We start from the raw sequence: 20,674 nt of genomic DNA, 5'->3' as shown, positions 1-20,674 counted from the left end.
ATCAGAACTATTGCAAATGATGCAATGAAGATCTGTTTCACACTCAGAGACATAGTGGTTCTTGCTACCACAATGAGCAGCGTCAAGGAACCACGACATGACATTTTCAAGTGACCAAACCCACTGACACTGGAAACATCTGAGAGGACTTGGAATGTATGGCTGTACCTGCAATGATATAACTTGCCTTTATGGTGGCAGGTGAACACTGTGATGTAAATGTCAGAATATGGGCATTGGTTGGCATCGTAATTCCATCTTTGCAAGTTGAGATATGCCTCACTACAGAAACTCCTTGGGTGGAGAAACAAGCAAGAATTTCTGACTTAAGGATGTTCTTCAAATCTCTCTCAACAGTAACTCCTTTCATGAATTCAATGTAGCATGAGGTTAACCTCAAGAGGTATATCCCAATCGCCTTTGAATGCAAGAGAATTCACTGTGTTGAGATGTGGATTTCCACCAATATGTCAGAATGAAGCTTCTTACTGACTTTGGAGAGCAAATCCCTCTAGTTCCTTCTAAATGCAAAAAGGAGACATTTGCCCTAAAGTTTGTCTGAAAGAGAATGTAGTATAAGAAAATGAAGTACAACAGGTGTTACAGATGCTGAAGATTGCTGCTCAGAATCTTCAAGACATGGTCATTTATCTACAGTCTATTTTTTTATTTTATTTAAGTTTTTGGGATCCATAAAAAAAAAAATTTCAGTGCCTGCTGACCTCACCCACCATGAAGCCCTAGGAGGGTATGCACTACAATGCCAAACAAGGACACTGCAGCAACACCAGAGGTTTCGTGAGCACTATACCAAAACACCAGCATCAGATACAATGTCCAAGCACCTGTTGAGAACATCCAACACTGGTACTTAGTTGACCCTCTTGGTGGACCAGCCAACTGACCCTAGGGGGGCTACCCCAAGGCTGCCCGTGTACAAGGTGGTCAAAGTGTTGAACCCCTCAATGACCAGAATCTTCTCCCTCCCCTTCATTGCATATGCAATGGGTGGATGTTTAGGTCCCAGAGGGGTAAACTGGAAGAACAGAACTTTCCCTGGTAGGTCCTCACCCGCATGCAGGAATCCACACCAGAGGCAGTCATTATATGAGAAAAATTTGTGATGCCATCTTTTGATCAGAAATCTGCTATTTATGAAACATGAAAATAATGTGCTTATAAATTTAACTCACTGCTAAATGGTAGTTTTCCTTTTATCATTTCCCCACAAAAAAGTAAGTGTAGATAGAACAGAATAATATTACTGTTACACAAGCTGTTAAAACACTTGATAATGGCAATTAGGTACTCAAATAAGGATATAACTCAATTTTAACAATTACTTCTAAGCATCATAGAGTAATAGACTGAATGTAACAGCCATTGTTTCTTGACTTATCAATATATAAAGCACTTACCCTTAATGAAAGTAACACCATGAAAGAAATGGCAAGAAGAGAAAGAAGAGAGAAAGAAACTCAGTTGGTCATTGACTAATGCATAAATGGAAGGCAGTTGATGTAAAACTCACTACTCAACTATTACAAAAGTAAAGAAATGGTACAAGCTTTTACACCCACAAACAGTCTTTTAGATTTACTGTTGTTAATGCATACACACTTTCCAAAGAGATAACAAATCAGCTTATGTGTTCTCAGAAGGCCACTATACTGGATTTGGTCAAAGTTATTCTACAGCCACAACTTTCAGCTGGAGCTGATTTACCTCATATTATTTTCCAAGTCTAGAAATCAGAACTTAAGACTCAAACTTGGCTACAACATCTACTACTGAAAAATGAAGTGCACTTAAGCTCAACTTAGCAGGTAGCATCTTCTACAACTAAATTGAAATGCAGATCACAGTTCAATGAAAATTAACGGTTCTCTTTACAATGTGCATATTTGTATTGAGCAAGCTCAGAGTACCATAATTCTAATACTCTCAAAAGTTTTCACCTATGCTGCAAAAAAATAATGTTCTCATCAGTATCCAGAAACTATTCCTCAAAAGTTAAGGTTGTGACAAATCAGACATTTTTACCATATTTCATTTTACTGAGAAATAAATCAGTCATTAGATGTTAGTTGTTTCAATTAGAAAAAATGACAGTCTGTACTTTTCAAACTCTGTGTGTCTCTTTTACTAGGTCAGCCAAAATCTCTTTGAAAGCAAAAACAGTTTTTTGTGAAAGAATTTCTAGGGTATTTTGCATTAATTCTTTGATATGCAATTATAGCTTTGTATAATCACTTGATTTTTTTAAACCATGTATTATTGCATCAATTCCTTTGATATGCTATATATACTTTGTATAGTAACTGACACTGGAAAACACAGGACTTTGCTTCCAATTTGCAAACAGGAATTACTCATCACAAATTAGATATAAACCAAGACAATAGTTGAGGATGTTAACAATTTGTTTCCCAAGCAATATTTCTTTCTTTCCTGGTTGTATACAGACTTCATTGTAGATTCATACCAATACTGAAATGTTTCAAGTCCCAGAACCCAATCAACTTTAAAATATAAAGAAGAAATATAACAAAACATACAAACATCATAAGTTTTAATTTTTTTTATTAATTTCTAACTGTAATACATTTGAAAGTTTTCTACACTGAACTGACTTGTCCATGTATTCCTAGCCTTTACAGACAGTGAGATTCTTCTGAAAATAGTCAAATTGTTGTATGGTAAAGTCCATAAAATGGAACATTTCCACCAGGAAAAATACAGAAAACAACATAAATACTGTCAAAGCAAAATGTAGACAAAAGAACTCAGTTTACAGCTAGCTACAAAATGATGAATAGGATCAAAAGAGCAACATTTTGACAATTTTAGTCTGTGTCCCAAGGATCCATTATAAAACAATTTCTCAATCCCCAATGTTTGATTTGTACACTTACGGTGTAAAACAACATGAATTCTTGGAAAGAAATTACTCAGAAACCACTAGATTTTTGTATTAAATTATTACATATTTTTCAGCATGACATTAATCTAAAATGTTTTTAAGTTTTATTAACAATGTAATGCTAGTATACTTAGAATTCTTCCATTGCACTGTAGTTTTCTTAAAAGCCTATCTGTGCATAATTATTTTCTCTTTGCATGTAACAAGTAACAAGTTAATATATGGTATTAGCAAACCTAAACACCATTTAACTGTAATAATTCAAAACACACGACACCCATAATTTACCAAGCTCACTCACTATAGAAATATTTGCATGACATCTTACAGAAGCTTACTGAGCAGCTTTCATACTGATATAATAACCAAAATCATCACAGAAAACAAAAATAGTCCCAAGAAAAAAATCATAAAAAGACAATCTGTAAATTTTAAAACTTTGCATTTTGAGTGTATTTTCACCTTAACAGAACTCCTGTTACCTAACAAGTTGTAAAATCACACCTTACCTCCAAACCCTTTCAGTTTCCTTTGAAATGAAATATACAGATCACAAGATCATCCATCCAACAAATTTTAACAGTGGGCTCTAACTACTTTGTAGGCTGGATTTCATTAGGATTGGTTGAAACTCTCATACCATACAATGAATCAATTACATTTAATAGTAAAATCACTGACAGAAAGAAGTATGACAGTGAACAAGACAGGAATCATTATGTTCCAAGAGAGTTATAATTTCTTAGTAGCTATTTAAAAAAAAAATTATGATGACCAGAAAAATGTCCAAAACTGAGAAATACTTTGTTGATATTCAAGATTTCACAGAGCTGTACAGAAATGAAATTCTATAAATTGTTCCCATGCTAAAATACTGATTTGAAATAACAGCAAGTAAAAACTGTTGAAACAGAATTAGAATATATTTTTTACTTCAATATTGAAAGTTGAGTTGTGTGTATGTAATGGTCTGGGTTAAAATAATAAAAATTGGGAAACACTATAAACATGCATAAATAATATTATTCTAGTCTCCACAAAATATAAGCTGGAATGCAATTACATCAAAATTAATGCAACAGCTTACCTATTCAAACACCACAGTACAAATCCCAAACCACAATATGGATCCAAGCAAAGGGTTATATGGAGAGGGGTAGAGTTCACAGGCCAGCTTCATACTCTTACACAAAGAAGTTGCAGCTGCATGAGACATCTGCAAATATTTAGAGTAAATCTGTTTGCTCAACAGCTTAAGATTCTCTTGCCTAATATCAAAAGTGACTAAAAGCATTATAATGATACCTACCCAATGAGAAAACACCAAAAAAATTAAAATAACTACCTATAAAAGTAAAAGTGGAGATGAATAATGCTTAACACTTACTACACTTGGAAGAATCCACTGAATTCATGACCCCAAATTGATTTTTAGTTTCCATACTATAACTTCTAATATGGTTAGTGCATCTTTGCAAGATTTTGAAAGCTTTCAGCAATTACTGAAACTGATTCATATATAAAATCCTGATTTTTTAATGAAGTTCACTAAAATTTTCTCACTGTTCACTGCTCTGAGTACAAGATGATTTTCATCTTAAGATGAAAACTAGTTCTTTTCATCTGAAAAATCTCAAACTTCATTTTCTTAATCTCTAAAACCCTCAAAAGAAACTTCCATCTTTTTTACTACAACATTTTATTTTCTCTACCCTAAATGATCTCAAACACCAAAAATAAATTACCTCATTTTTCTTTCTATAATTGCTTCAAATTCTAATATAAAACTACACTTGTTTATCATAACGAGGTCTGTTAACAAAATACGCGGACTGTTTGAATTGCTGCTGCTCAGTTGGTTCCAGGGGAATCCGCTTAGGTGCTAGGTTCGCACAGATCAGCTGATTACGACGCCATTTCCGATTGCAGATATCTTCATTTGTGTATAGCTACGGTTTTAAGTGAAGTGCGATTTTTCGTTTGGCGGTTTCAGAATGAAGCGACCTGAAGAACAACGACTTGCTGTGAAATTTTGTGTTAAACTGGAAAATCTGCGACTGAAACTTTTGCTATGCTTAACACGTTACGGTGATGTTGCTATGAAGCATACGGCATGTTTCAAGTGGCATGAGCTTTTAAGAATGGTCGACAGTCCATTGAAGATGATGAACGTCTGGGCGTCCTTCCACGTCAACTGACAACCCACGTCAACAAAATCAACACCCTGGTGCGGGCAAATCGATGTCTGACTGTCAGGGAGCTTGCTGAAGAGTGTGGGATATCAGTTCTTGTTACGAATTTTGACCGTGAAGCAATGCACCACATTGCTGCTAAATTCAGCCCTCAGAACTTGTGAGTTTTGGCCAAACACTCGATCACTGTTCTTCCCCACTACTCACCTGACCTTGCTCCTTGCGATTTTTTTTTGTTCCCCAAACTCAAAAGATCCTTGAAAGGAAGAAGATTTGAGATGATTCCAGAGATTAAGGCAAATGCACGGAAGGAGCTGGAGGACATTACAAAGAAGCGTTACCAGGACTGTTTCAACAAGTGGAAACACCATTGGGATAAGTGTGTGCATTGGGAGAAGAGTACTTTGAAGGGTCCCAGACCTGTAACATCTAAATAAAATACATTTTGTTTTATGACGTCAGTCCATATTTTGAACAGCCCTGTAAATAGCTTAAAACATATAACAGCATACATCTTTTTAAACTTATGTTTCATTGTTTTAACTACCTTTGAACTGTGACTAATATTCTTGCTATAAAATTTGTAAGTTACTTTGCAAACATGCAGCTTATATTACCCTATAAAATTACCATATTGGCCCGATTAGAAAGCAATGTTTTTTTTTAATAATTAATCTGTAAAATTTAGAGTCATCTTATCATGACTGAATGTCCAGATAGCATTTGTCTATGAATGTGCATCAAGTGTTTGCTCAAGATCATCACTAATTCTTGCAACTAATTCACTTGCAGGCCAATTAGTAACAGTACTGATTTTGCAGACCTAAATAAAGACACTATAACACTATTTTTTCTTTTACACAGTTTCTGAAAATGCTTTGCTATTCAAGACCACCCTATAAACAGGCCTTAACACAACCTACTCACAAGTGGCTTGTGAGCATACCTCATTAAAAATGTTTTATTATTACTTATCTTGCCTTATCTAAGTTACAAAGTTTCTAATGTTTACATTTTAGTTCATTTTATAACAATAAATAAAGAACAAACATGAAAAAAAAGAAATATATTACTACTTCGGTCTTTTTTTTTTGTTGACTGTCAATGACACTTAAGTCTACTTTTTTATACTAATGGTACTACTGCACTAAATTTTTTTATTTAATTAAATAGTGCACTAAAAAATCAGAATAATTTAATGTAAAAGCAGAGAAAGTTCCATATCTATCCCCTTTTTTCTGGCTTTCTAACTATGTGACAAGAGTCATTAAAAATTCAGTAAAGATTGTCAATGTATTTCCATGAAAACAAAGTTTGAATAAAGTAAAATAGACAATTCTTTGTACAGAAAGGAATGTAGTACAATACATCATTTGATAACTTAAAATTTTGATGTTCTATAGGTTATTAATAATGTTGTACTAAGCATCAGAGAGAACTGCTGGCAATTTCTGACATGGCAAGATAGGTCCAATTTTCTATTTGATATTTCTGTAACTTCACAAGAATGAAGACTATAAAACTTTTGCTTTGCTTAAGTGATTACAACATTATAATAAGTAGTAATTTATGTTAAATTTCACACCTCATGAAAGGGTACATAAATTATAGAAAATGTATTCCTTTCAGAGAAAATGGTACAATGCTCATACTAGTAGTAGAATTTAGAAATTTTTTTAATATGAACTTAAAATTTGTTATTTAAGGTTTATGCAAAATTTATTCATATACAATGATAATAAAGAAGTTTACTTAATTTTGGATTTAACACACTAAGACCTTGTAACATAAGCAGAAAAATGCTTGTTGCAAAAGCATTAAAGATTGTATAATTAAACCCTAAAGTTTCATGTACTGGAACTATTTTCAAACAGAAGAAACAGCCTAGAAATGTTAATGAATTATTCTCGTAAAAAACAAAAGAAAACAAAAATGTATTTTTCATGCAAATTAGACTTAAAGCCAAAATTATTACAAACTAGAGTAACTAAAGAGTCACTGTAAAACATGTTAGATTCCAACTACTGCTGTATGTAATATACCTTATTATTTTAAAATATTTAATTACCAAAACATTTTATTTTAAAAGCAAAATCATTAGTTCTGAGTTTTTTTTGTTCCACACAAACAATAACTATAAGGTAGATACAAAATAATTCACAATGTAAAACAGAGTACTTTTATTATTCTGTCAATAACAACTTCTGCAACACACCTTGTACTTGAAAGTTGATATCTTAAAATATTTATAATTAAAACTGGATCAAATTCATACATGTTACACATAAAATAGTTTATAAAATTCAAAACTTTAATAAGTTTGATTATACTATATAGAATATTACAATAACATTGCATCATATCATTATCACATCTGCATACTGTGGCTTTGAGTATATTTTACAAAGCTGTTCCTGTGGTAAAGTTCAACTAATCTGATAATGGCTCTGAAGGAGGATTACATGTAGCAAAACCCACCATGTAAATTCCAATTATAAATATTTAATGTGTTTAATCTGAAACAAAAATGTTATCATACCCAGAAAAAAAAAGTCTAGTATTTCTTTAACACTGCTATTATTATATATGAATGGCACTGATGTTTTCAATCTATCAAAAAAAACCATTAAAATCAAATTACTGTAATAGAATCTTGAGCACTAATCTAATAATTGGTATATCAATTGATATATTTTGCTGCACCTGTACCTTGTATACTAAAAATATATACCATTGTCTATGGCTTTGCAACATCAAGATGGGGTATGATTAACATGTATTTCCTAAGATGTTTGAATCACAGCTATATAAGAATTAATAATCCTCATCTTCAATTCATTTGTAAAGCAGCCTTTCAAATAAGCATTTTTTTCTGCATTTTAAGACATTTATGTTCTGACAGAATGTTTCTTACTGATGTGATCATCCCAATTTTAACACTAGTTTCTTTTCACTAAAACAAAATTAAAGCAATTAACTATCACTAAAAGGATAGCACCACACATGTATGTGGTTACTGAGGGAGCACTACACAAACCCAGAAACAAACCTTTATTCCAGCTAGCATTCCTGTTGTGCTAACACTGAAATCCAGATAAGCAATCATTTCTGGAGTAGGTGCCCTGTAGATATTGGTCAGTTTTTTCTTGGGTAGGTCATCAGTGTCTAAAGTTGTAGGCCATGACTTGATGTCCACAACATTACCTGCCTCCACAAAAGAATCAATAAAAAATTTACATTTTTATTCATGTTTCAAATACAAATGTCTTTTTTATTTTATATTACACTTAGTATTGCATATGTTTCAAATAGCCTAAATCTGAGTCAAATTTGAAATTAGAAGTTACTTAAATGTCTAGATGTATCAAATTTATTATATTTGTCAACAAGATTTATACACACAGTTTTCTATCTTAACTTAAATATACTTTAATACATAAAAAAATAACACAATTAATAATAATAATATTAAATAATAATTTATATACAAAAGTTTTACAAACTTACAAACAATAATAAGTCTTCTACCTGGTACAGAACTGAATATTTTATCAAGGGTTCATGACAAGCAAATTAATCCCAAGTTGATATTGGTACAGTTCATTTAATGGATAGCTCTGATCATTTTGTTTCTCACCACAAAAGATATATAATGTCTTTAAAAAACACTAATTTCCAGCATTAATCTGCTAAAGCTGAATGTTTCATAACATTCAAAACTTATAAAGGTTCTTTGTCAAATATCTGTAGTTTCCCAATTAATAAGCATTAATCACAATTAAATTTCCAAGATTTATTAGTATACCAACTGCACCAAATCAACAATATATACTGTATTTAACCCATCAGTTTATAAATGTTAAAGCAAGGTTATAGAAATTTTGGTTATTGCTTGATACACTAGTACTTTTGAAAACATATATTGTTCTTACACTAGAGAATCTTCTACAAATTTAAAAAATAGTCAGGTATTTTGCAATAAACATTTAACAGTACAAATTACATGCATTTCTAAATATAAATTATCTTACACAAATGTCATTATTAAATATACAATAGCACAGTTACAACAGAAAGTGTTAGTACCCTGCTTCTGAGGTAATTTTTCCTCATAACTTAAAAGTATCACGATTCGATAATGAAAGTATATTATAAATATTATACTAACACACATCTACATAAAGTTTTATGTAAATTGAATGACAAATAAACTGTTTATAAACAGATAACCAAACCAAAGCAGAAAGTGTTCATGCATCTGGTCAGTTGTGTAGCCTTTCAGGTGAATTACTTGGAGCAATCTCTCCTCATAGCCTTTCATGATCGTTTGACAGTACTCGACTGGTATTTTCTTCCATTTTTCTTTACAGAAGGCCTACAACTCTTGCAAGTTTTTCGGATGATGCTGATGAACCCTGGTCTTCAACTCATGCCAAACGCGTTTTCAATTGGGTTGAGATCGGTGACTGCGATGGCCACTCAGAATGCTTACATGGTTACAACCAAAATTGCACATATTCGATGTGTGCTTAGGGTCATTGTCATGCTGGAAGATCCAACAGCCCAAGCATAGTTCCAATCATCATTCTTGATATAAGTGCCTAATATATCAATGTACTCTTCTTTTTTCATGATTCCGTTGGCACAGTGAAGGCTGCCTACACCAGAAGAGCTGAAGGAACCCCATAGCATGATCGAGCCACCTCCGTGTTTAACTGCAGAGACGGTGTTCTTTGAAAGATTTTGTTCTCCCTTCTTACGGAAAATATAGCGAACATCATTGTGACCGAAAAGCTCGATTTTAGTCTCGTCTGACCAAAGAATACTCTTCCAATAGGTAAAGGGTTTATCTACATGCTTTCTTGCATACCTCAATCATACTTCTAAATGAACAGGCTTTAAATATGGACTTCTACGAGGACGGCATGCTTTGAACCCAGATGAGCGTAATAAGATTGTAACTGTAGAGGTGCTTACTTCGACCACAGTTTCTATATGTCATTACGTGTTAAACAAGGGTTCCTACTAACTTCTCTGAGAATCTTCCTTTTGGTTCTCTCTGGAATTTTGGTGGGGCATCCAGAACAAAGGAGGTTAGTAGTTGATCCTGTAAGCTTAAACTTGGCAATAATGCTTTGAACAGTAGATTTCGGCACATTAAGTTGTGTAGCAATACCAGAAAGAAGCATGAGACTTGTATTTTACAATAATTTGTTTTTTTAAATCACTGGACAGTTGTTTTCTGTTTGCCATAATGACCAAGCAGATAATGACAAAGATGGCAGAAGTACATTTTGCTGCCTAAGTTCCAATAATTATGAACCCAGTGTTTAGTTCTGGAATGGTATAATGTAGTTTATTTGCCAAACTAAACAAAATTTTTTGAGAATATCAGTTTTTCACATTCTGAACTGTGCAATTTTCTGCTCCCGGTTATTTGCTTATAAACAGTTTATTTGTCGTTTAATTTACATAAAATTTATGTAGATTAGATGGCGTTAGTATGATATTTATAATATATCACACTCTATTAGCCTAATCATAATACTTATTAAGTTATGAGCAAAACCACTTTAACTTTGCTTATTCTAAAATAACCATACATGCTAAGATTAACAATTCTTTTTATCACTGAATTCAACCAGCCATAACTTAAGATTTACATAAATCAAAATCTTTTTTCATCCAAGAACATCTTAATTTGGAGCAAACTGTCATTATGAGGCTAATACACAATTTTCCTTTACTTGTGTTCTTTTCACTAACAAATCTCTTCTGTATAGGTTCAGTCAATTTGACTAATCTCATAACTACCACATAAAATTATGAAATGAACATCAATTATGCCTTTTCATTCTAGAATGACTACAAATTATAAAATGGAAACAAATATTTAGACTAAATAGTTTAAATCTCATAACATTATACTGACCCTTCAGTCATGCCTGGCTAACAAGAAGTAACAATGACATGAAGTAGATGCAATCATGTTATCATGTCCAATAATATGAAACTGACCTTTTTTTACAAAGTAACCTATCTAGGTTGTGTTTTACTGGACTAGTATTTGGTAAACTCAGCCACATTTCAATTTTTATACATTATATATGTATACAGATTATTACTGTTTACAAACAAGTTCTTAAACTTACTTTTCTTATATAGAATAGTAAATAAAAATAAAGTACACAATTATCTCTTCTAGTTACAACCTTTGTACTTGTTGTTTGTCTTAGATTGCTAAGCTTTAAAACATTATGTAGATGATGTGAAATGAAATAATTTCACAAAACACATTAACATGAATTTTTTTAATTTAAAATAATTTTAAATATGCTGCAAATTTTTTTAAGGAAATCCAAGAGTACAAGCTACAACATGGGATTATAAAATTTATCCTAGATTTTGGAGGTTTGGACTGAGGTGCTCTCAAAGTTAGAATAAGAAAAAAGATAAACATCAAAAGATGAAAAATAGTAAATAAATAAATTATAAGATTACTACCATTTGGAGGAAGAAAGATACAACTTACTTCTTGAAGTTAGTATTCCTGCCCAACATGGTGCAGGCACTAATTAACACAACATCAGCAAAATGATAGTTTACCATGACTGTTGTGCTTATATATGTGGCTTAAAGTGTATCTGCATAAAGTAGTGCCAAGTTCTTAGATGACCTTATTGTTAACTAAATTTTTGAGTAACTTTTGAAAGAATTTCTCTGATTTTATTTTCTTCACATTTATTACAGAATAATTAAATAATTTTATCCAATTACAATGTATATTCATACACATTTGAATAACCAAAATATTACAACTTACTTCATCCATACCACAGAATTCCATTTTATCAAGTTTAATAACTAAGCTATATTTGTATCTGAAAATTACAAAATCACAAACAGACTATTCACCCAACTTACCAGCTCAAAAGTTTGTTTCAGAAGAAGAGAGCACACAATTTTTCTTGAAATTGGCTGAGAAAATCACTAAGGGGACATTCTATGTTTCTGACTGGTTAAGTAACATGTCGTATATAGAAGTAAATGTATATAAGGGACTGTTTCCAAAAATGGAAAGAGGAGAGCCCCCAGGGGACACTGCATTTCATTTACTAAATATAGCAACAGCTCAGCAAATAGAAAAGATAAAACATTTTTTGTTTTATATTCTAGCTTGGCATTATTAGTAATTTGAATCCCTAATTCAGTCAAAACTTTAGACTTCATTTTGACATCACAAATATCTGCATTTAATATACCATGTTACACACAAAAATCAATATTTGTGTGTGTTTAATATTTACTTTTAAATTCAGAACTTAAATCATGTATAACATGAAAATTGAAATTATAATATACAGTTTGATAGCAAACTTAAGGAGACAAATCCATAAAACAGTAGTTCAATAAAACTTTGAATGTAAGTCAATAAATATAAAGACATGGGCCTTTGACTTGTAGTCTGTCTGGAAAAGGTTATTCCACTGATTCTTCAAGTATTTGGATAATTAGGAGAATATGTCTTACCAAGTCAATAAATGTTTTTGAAAGTTTATTTCTTCTAAATTTCTGCCTCCAATTAGTACTTGTGCCATATGAAGTGGGGCTAATAATTATGAAATGGCCTAAAAAATAAAGCTTTTGACTTATAAGCAATCACATGCTTAAAAGGAGTTGACCCCACAATACTCATAATGTGCCAATACTTCTTAATAATTAATATCAACTTTGGATCAGAGCAAGGTTAGACCAAAACTAAAAATCAACCTGGTAAACAGTATATCTAAACAAGTATACTTTTCTTACATCTACAGTTTTAAAGATCAGAATGAATTGTATACTGGTTATGTATCCTCATTTTAATAATATTTTGAAATGTAAGCCTGGTAATATCTCTCGAGGTTTGGTCGGGTCAGATTTAGTTCATTATCTTAATGTGTGTATGGCATATATTGGTGTATAAAAGACTATTTAATACTGAAAATGAACAATGTTATACCACAAAATTTGTTGTTTTTCTTTAATTGGACTTTCAACACTTCACATTACAGATTCTCAGGCACATTCTGCTAAAACACAAACTGGAACTGACAGTACCAAGCTTCAAATTGTTTAACTTTTAAATTAAATCTAATCAAATCTATAGCATGCATGTCTATAATGAATTTCACCTATTATGTAGCACGGTTAATTGGTGAAATAAATAACTGCTACCTGGAGTAAACAAAAGTTCTCCCCAAGTTACAGATTGGAAAAACAAAGAATAAGATGAAAAAAACAATAATTATAATTATAGGCACCATATAAGTGTCTTTTCAGCTATGGTCATAGATCTTCAATGACAAGAGCTTTTTATATCTTCTGTTAGTAAAGTGAAATGCCAAGTGTCCAATTAAAGAATAATAACAAATTTCCCACAATAAGGTTGTTAATTTCTTGCATAAAAGTAATACATTCAGATTTAGGTTAGTTCTAAATACTCTAAGACCAAATATTAAACTAACAATACAAAACAATCTTTACAAAATAAATATAAAAGTTGGGAATTTAAAAATCTATTAATAGGTATTGTAAATAAGTTAAGAAAACAAGGTTGGAGAAATTGCAGACATTATTTACTCAACTATAAATCCCTATTGTGGCTCCATGCTGTTACTTTGAATTACCTTTGATGGAGTGAAGATAGGGATTTGTACTACTTACATTCTACTGATAATAAACATAGATAATAGCTGATACGATTCATGATGACTGAAGCTATTAACTATTTAACTGCATTTGATAAGCTGCAACTGAAGATAAGTCATAACTTGTTTGAGAACATAGCATTTATAGTTTCTGTATAACTAAGCTCTCTATACATAACGTATAGCAATGGGCAAATATATATACATATATATATATGTGCATATAAAATTTTACCTGTAGAAAAGGAGCCTTTTCAAATAAAATGTACATCTAAAACATTACTTTAAATAAATCTTCAAGTATTTTAAAAATTATTTTATGAATGTGTATCATAAAAGTTAATGTTACATGTATTGATTTTTTATTTAACTCCTTCACTTGCCTTTATAGTGTAAAAGCAATGTGTATCATCATGTCACACTCATATAATGCTGATATACTTCTAGTGACTGGTAATTCACATTTCATCCTGTACTTAACTTTTTTAAAGGAACACCAGATATTTGTATTACTCAAGGGGTAAAGGTAAAACTGTTTACACTAGAATTCTGATATTTTTAGCTTATGTAAAATACAAAAAAAAAAACTTTTCAATATACCTAACCTAACTGTTGTACATTATTTAGTATTCTACAAAGGTTTGGATGTAATATATCAAGATGTTTTACTGTAGACTCACTACAGAATAACAACAACAATTATTATAAATCTAACACACTGAGACATTTTTAGATTATTACAGGCTTAGAATGTCAATAGAAGATGTTTTAAAGTGTTGTCTGAACTAAATCTTTACTGTTCAAGGTGCCTTTTCTCAAACACTCTAATAACGTTTTGTGCAACTGCTTGTGATCCCTATCATGAACCATTTTAGCAGTTCTTTATAAAACAAGTGTAAAACAAAATTAAAAGTAATAGCATTAGATATATTTTTTTTGTTTCTTTGTTTGTATAGAATTTCACACAAAGCTACATGAAGGCCACATATGCTGACCATTCCTAATTTAGTAATGATAGATGGAAAACAGCCAGTAAACACCTTCTGTCTCCAACTCTTGGGCTACTTTTTTACTAACAAATAGCAAGACTGAACATCAAATTATAACATCATTATGGCTGAAAGGATGAAAGTTTGAGTCCTTGGTTCACAGACTCTTAACCAAGTACCCTTACCACCAAGATGTGAGGTCCTACAAATACTGCTAATAAAAATAACAATAAAAAAATAATATATTACACTTTGTACTGTTAAATGTACTATAATTATTACTATATTATAATCTATTGTCAAATTATTATTTGATTACATTAGTATCTGCTACTGAATGATATGATTAACTGTTGCAACACTGCTCTATATATAACCAAAACAGTAACTTCTATCTCTCAACACAAATTTTCTGGTACAAACTATAAAATGTTGATTTTTTTTCCTGAAACTTGAACGAAATAATTCTGTTCTGAATTATCTAATGAAGCACTGTGTGGATTACTTTTACTTTCGTTGTAATCAAAATTTATAGAAGAATCCTCCCATTATATATTTTGCAGTTGAAACAACAAGCATTTCTATTACACTGAAAAATAAATATTGAGTACATTCAAGAGGTTATACAGATTTTTAGTTTAAAAAAATTTACTCAGAAATACATAATTTTTCATTTTGACCACTTTCAGTACCATAAACATCTGATTTTCCTCTCATACTTAGCAAAGTTTTCTATGGAAACATATACAGACAATGAATCTTGCTGTTTAATACCCTACTCTACTTCAAGTATTACTTTGTCAAACCATTATATACCCTGTTTCACAACATTTTTCTCTTCAATAAACTTACTGAACTGTATTATTTATTTGGTATGATATATGAAGTTAAATGTTTTTCTTTAAGTCATAATATATAATATTACTTTTGCTTGTATTCACCTTAACTTCAACAAAACTTTCAGAAAATGTCATTTACACAGTCAATGTCCACTGTGATCTTCTAAAGTATACTATACTAAATACAGTTAATTCATTCAACATAAAATGATATAAAATACTGACAATCAGGTTGAAAAGAACTATATATAGATATACACACCTTAGATTTAAGGAGCTTGATAACAGGTGCAGTGGACAAAATTATCACAGATTTGCTGACATCTACAATCATTCTTACAGTTGGCAGTGTTGTAGGTTCTGGGGATGGGGAGGCCTGATACTAACTGGAACAACACCTTAACCGAAAAACATGTTAATTCAAGACAGTGAATTTCACAATATTTATTATTTTCCATCAAAAGCAAAATAGTGTGTACTTTAACAATACCACCTCAATGATTTATAAAACAGCATAAAAATCATGGCCTTCAACTGTTTCTCCAGGGCTTTTAAGTTTCAAATTTAAAAACTTTATACCCTTTTTACAAAAGGACTTACAAAATGAGTTACATGTCTTATAGATGTCAAAGATTTATTATTTTAAATAAATCAGTTTATATAATTAAAATAAAAAATTAGCTTTCGTTTACAAATTTTTCAACTCGTTCAGTTTCTGTAAAAATATTTATAAATGATTAAAATATGACAAATTAATATAATGTGCATAACTACAAAAGGATGGTCAAACTAGAAATGTGGAATTTCAGTTGTCTGTTAATTAAGTATAGAATGTGATAAACTAAATATAAGGTAAGACACCTACCAACATAAAGGCAGCCATAGAAGGCACAGATAAGGTCGATACCTGGAGGGTAAATAAGAGCTACGTGGTCACCTGTGTTAAGCTTCCCTTTCTCTAGCAACAAGCAACCAACTCTTTCAGATCTCTTCTGAAGTTGTGAACAGGTTAAAGATGATGCTACTCCTCCCTAATCAAAGAGTGGAAGACAAAATGTAACACATTTTCAACATCAGTTAATAGAACAAATGTGAAATATATACATTTTGCTCTTACTAACTGCCAACACTTTTCATGGTACACAAGGCCACCTCTAAGGCATGAGTACTATTCTGACAAAACTAAACAAGTATTTAATACAATTACCTAGAGATATCTGCATCATATACAATCTATGCTTTAATTACTTACTGGATATTACAACAGTAAAAGTAAAACAGAAAACTAGTAAAGCGTACTTTGGTTTAATAATGTAAAAATAGCATGATCAGCAGTGGTTTGCTCTCCATCGAAGCACCTCAGAGATGAATTGATATTTGTGTTGCATCGCTGACATCTTCAACCAGTGCCATGTCTCTTCCCTGAGCTGATGCTAGTCTAACCCCCTGGACCATACTTCCCACCAACACTGAAGCTGGACCAACCTCTAAATGTAAAAACTTGTTTTAATGCATTTCCACCAAATTCAAACTTATGTCAAATAATGCCATTCCACTTTTAATGAGCTAACGATACAATATATTCAATCAAAATCACAAAGTGTAATTGAAACATAACAATACAAGAGATATTACATTAAAAAGAGCTTACTGTGGAACCCATATAAAAACTTGTCTCGAATAAATTAATTATAATGAAAACTACTTTACTTAACAGGAATAAGTTAAAGTTACATTTCACTAAAACGAGAATGCTTAAAATCATTATTACTCTGAGTTCAAATAATCTTGTGTTATAAAAACAATGTTTTTTCAATTCAAAAGCTAACCAACATTCAACACAGAATTGAAAATATTTAACACTTTTAAAATGTAATCTATATACAACTGAAACATTTTAAAATTCAAATAATGTTACTTGCTTAATTCCTCATAAACATACACATTAAAATTTTGAATTTATATTTCCTAATGATATAGAGGATTCATCATGACATACAACATCACAGTAAAATGCTCTTAAAAGTGGATTTAGAAGTTTTTTTTTTATAAATTAAAACAAATTCATAATAGAGCCTTGATTAGAAAAACAAACCTGAATGGACTTCTCTAGGTTTAGGAAGATTAGTAACACATGTATGGGGACACATCAGAACATTAGCAGGATGAAGACTTCCTTGACTTTCTCTTTGTCTCTGACAGATGGATGCCTGGGAGTCTGGAAATACATTTTCACATGTGAAAATCAGGCTGCTTCCTTTACAAGTAAACAATAATTTAACATGTTCTAAAACATATTCTGCTATATAATAAAAAAGTAAAACATTTTACACAGTAGCTTACTGAACAGAAACAGTTTACTCTTTTTTTTTTTTTTTAGTACTGCAGAATATTTCTGTACAATAAAAAATACAGAAAATAATGTTTTGGTGTTCGAGATTATTCAAAGTAGAAAATGTACAACCTACTAGAGTCCAGCATTTTGAAACACCACTAAAGCATAACATATTGGCTGTATTCATTATGTAAAGTTGTCAAAAAAAACTTCAAAGCCAATTAAGTTTTATTTTGATGGAAAAATAACATACACCAACACACACACACACAAGCAATTACCATATTAAAACATACCTTTCAACAAACAATACATATACCATAGAAGTACCAAAACAAAGAAATTTTCACACAGATCGACAAGAAAATAGGTACATTTAATTGTTTGTTTTTTAAATTTCATGGATTATCCTTTGAATCCAATTGTTTCTATAATAAGGACAGTAATAAACTTCATTCAGACACTGTAATACTTACATAATATATCTGATGTTTCAACACTGAAAACTTAAAAACAATTTTTTTATTCCACATATAACTGGAAAGTAAATGGCAAAAATCTACATAATATAATTGCCACGATTTCGTGTACTTAATGATAAAATAATAGCAATGAGTAATACAGAAGACAAACTCACTCCCTGTTCTCTAAAGGATGTCAACAGTTAGCTTTTTTTAATTTTATTGGTTTCTTGTTTAGTTTAAAAATAGACTATAACAGTAAGTAAACGTGATAAGTATTCCTAAGTAACAAATTAATGTGCTCATATTTAAAATTGTGTTCATATATTTAACACAGTGTTCTACTTAGTGTGTTTATAACTACGAGAATGCATTCTAACTAGAATACTCACATATTTAACACAGTGTGCTTTACTTGGTATGTTCAGATCTTCAATATATTTCTACTTAGTGTACTTATAAGTTTTAACACAGTACATCCTCTACTTAGTGTGTTCACATCTTAAAGTGTGCTTATACCTTTGACACATGTTCTACTTGGTATGTTCAAGTCTAACATGTTTGTTCTTAATGAACTCGTATCTTTAGTACAACACTTTTACTGTCAATAATTACATTAATTTTTCAAGAATGATCTTTACATGTTATGGTCTAAAATTATGTATAAAATATAGTACAACCTCTTAAAAATTCATGATGATGAGAAAACCCACTTGTAGAGACAAATATATATATAAAAACATTGTTCGCTCCTCTACATAGAAAATTTTCTCAACCCTTCCCAGCTGTTTTTACATATATATTTTTCTCTTAAATATTACTTCCAATCATGACTTACTTTTGGCAAGTAGTTTGGAGGTACGAGAGCTAAGCAGTAAATCCCAACTTGGTGAATACTGTCAACAGCTTGTAGAACTCTGCTCATCCATTGGAAGCTCTGTGTAGGGAAACATTTATAAACAACCATTATTTGCTTAATTAAACATGCAACAACAAAGTTTAAAAAAACAACTAAAAACTATAAATATCATCACACTTTCTACTGCCCTTAAAGCAGATCTATACATAATATACAATACTCACAAAAATATAATGTTAATCTAAGGAAACCTTCATTTTTTACACATAATTTCAAGAGCAATATTTAAAAAAAAATGTATATTTAACATAAAACTTCTCGTTACCTCCTCCTCTGTACAATCAGGCCGCTGTTCTGCTATAACACAGATCCTCTCATCTCTAAGCACACGAATTGAAAATACAGCAATCCTAGAGAAGTAAATATTTGAAAAGTTAAAAAAAAAAAGTACAGTACTGTTAACAAGTTTACATGGAAATAAATGAATTTGCACCTTTTTTCAGAACAAGTTTATGGTATTTCAGATCCAATAACAATTTTTAAATGTTTTTTAGGCTAGGCTTCATTTCATCTGTGCCACTTTTCAATTTTATTCTGCTGAAAACAGAAGCATTTTAAAATATTATGAGTCAAAAATCAAGACAAAGAAAGACTATCTTCAGTTTCTAACACAATACCACTTTTTTATCTCTAAAGCCACTATCAAAGATCTACAGATTAAAACTTTGGCTTTCTATTGGTTATAAGTAATACAGTATTATATGTCAGAGAGAGCTATCAGCAATGTTTGAAAGAAAGAATATGAAATATGGGCATTGCAAGATGTGTCTGATTTTGCATCTTATGGCTCTGTAACCAAATAAGATTGAAGACTATACATATCATGCTTTGCCAGAACAATGATAACAATATAGCGAGCAATGTACATTAAATTTTATATTTCTTGTAGGGGCCAGCAAATAAATTAGAAGAGAGAATGCCTGGAGAGCAAATTTCACAATACTGACATTAAGAGAAATTTAGAATTTTTCTTAAAATATTGCCTCTTAAAATTAAAAACTTAAACCATATATTACATTAAAATTTGGATTATTAGCTACATTTTTATGTGAAGTTTATTTACATACAAGAAAGTAGTTTAAATTTTGAATGTAACTCGCAAAGATTTTGTGGCACACACAGAAAAGGATGCCCAAAGCGAGAGGATTAACTGTTTTGAACAATGATTCTTGACTAAACCACTTAATTCAATATTACAAAATAACAAACAAGATTAACATATATTGTAATGTGTCACTAGAGTACAAGTGGCTAGAGATTTTATAAAAAGGTAAAAATTCTCTTTGCTAAACTGAAGTTTTATATCATTCTTGTTTGGATTTATTA

The 20,674-nt window shown here is 31.0% G+C and overlaps 1 pseudogene across 1 annotated transcript in view; it reads right to left on the bottom strand.

The window, feature by feature from the left end:
• The window catches only part of LOC143242018 (disco-interacting protein 2-like), a 51,348-nt pseudogene that overhangs the window by 12,213 nt on the left and 18,461 nt on the right, over window positions 1-20,674 (bottom strand). The window contains exons 18-27 of the transcript XR_013022384.1: window positions 19,614-19,698; window positions 19,261-19,366; window positions 17,729-17,849; window positions 16,933-17,120; window positions 16,499-16,660; window positions 15,974-16,031; window positions 10,863-10,869; window positions 8,165-8,323; window positions 4,011-4,139; window positions 906-1,148 (exon numbers count right to left, since the gene is read on the bottom strand). The product of XR_013022384.1 is annotated as a disco-interacting protein 2-like (transcript). The remainder of the gene's footprint in view (window positions 1-905; window positions 1,149-4,010; window positions 4,140-8,164; window positions 8,324-10,862; window positions 10,870-15,973; window positions 16,032-16,498; window positions 16,661-16,932; window positions 17,121-17,728; window positions 17,850-19,260; window positions 19,367-19,613; window positions 19,699-20,674) is intronic.

Source organism: Tachypleus tridentatus, unplaced genomic scaffold, assembly GCF_004210375.1.
Source record: "Tachypleus tridentatus isolate NWPU-2018 unplaced genomic scaffold, ASM421037v1 Hic_cluster_1, whole genome shotgun sequence".
NCBI lineage: Eukaryota > Metazoa > Arthropoda > Merostomata > Xiphosura > Limulidae > Tachypleus > Tachypleus tridentatus.
This window is presented reverse-complemented; position numbering and strand designations above follow the sequence as displayed.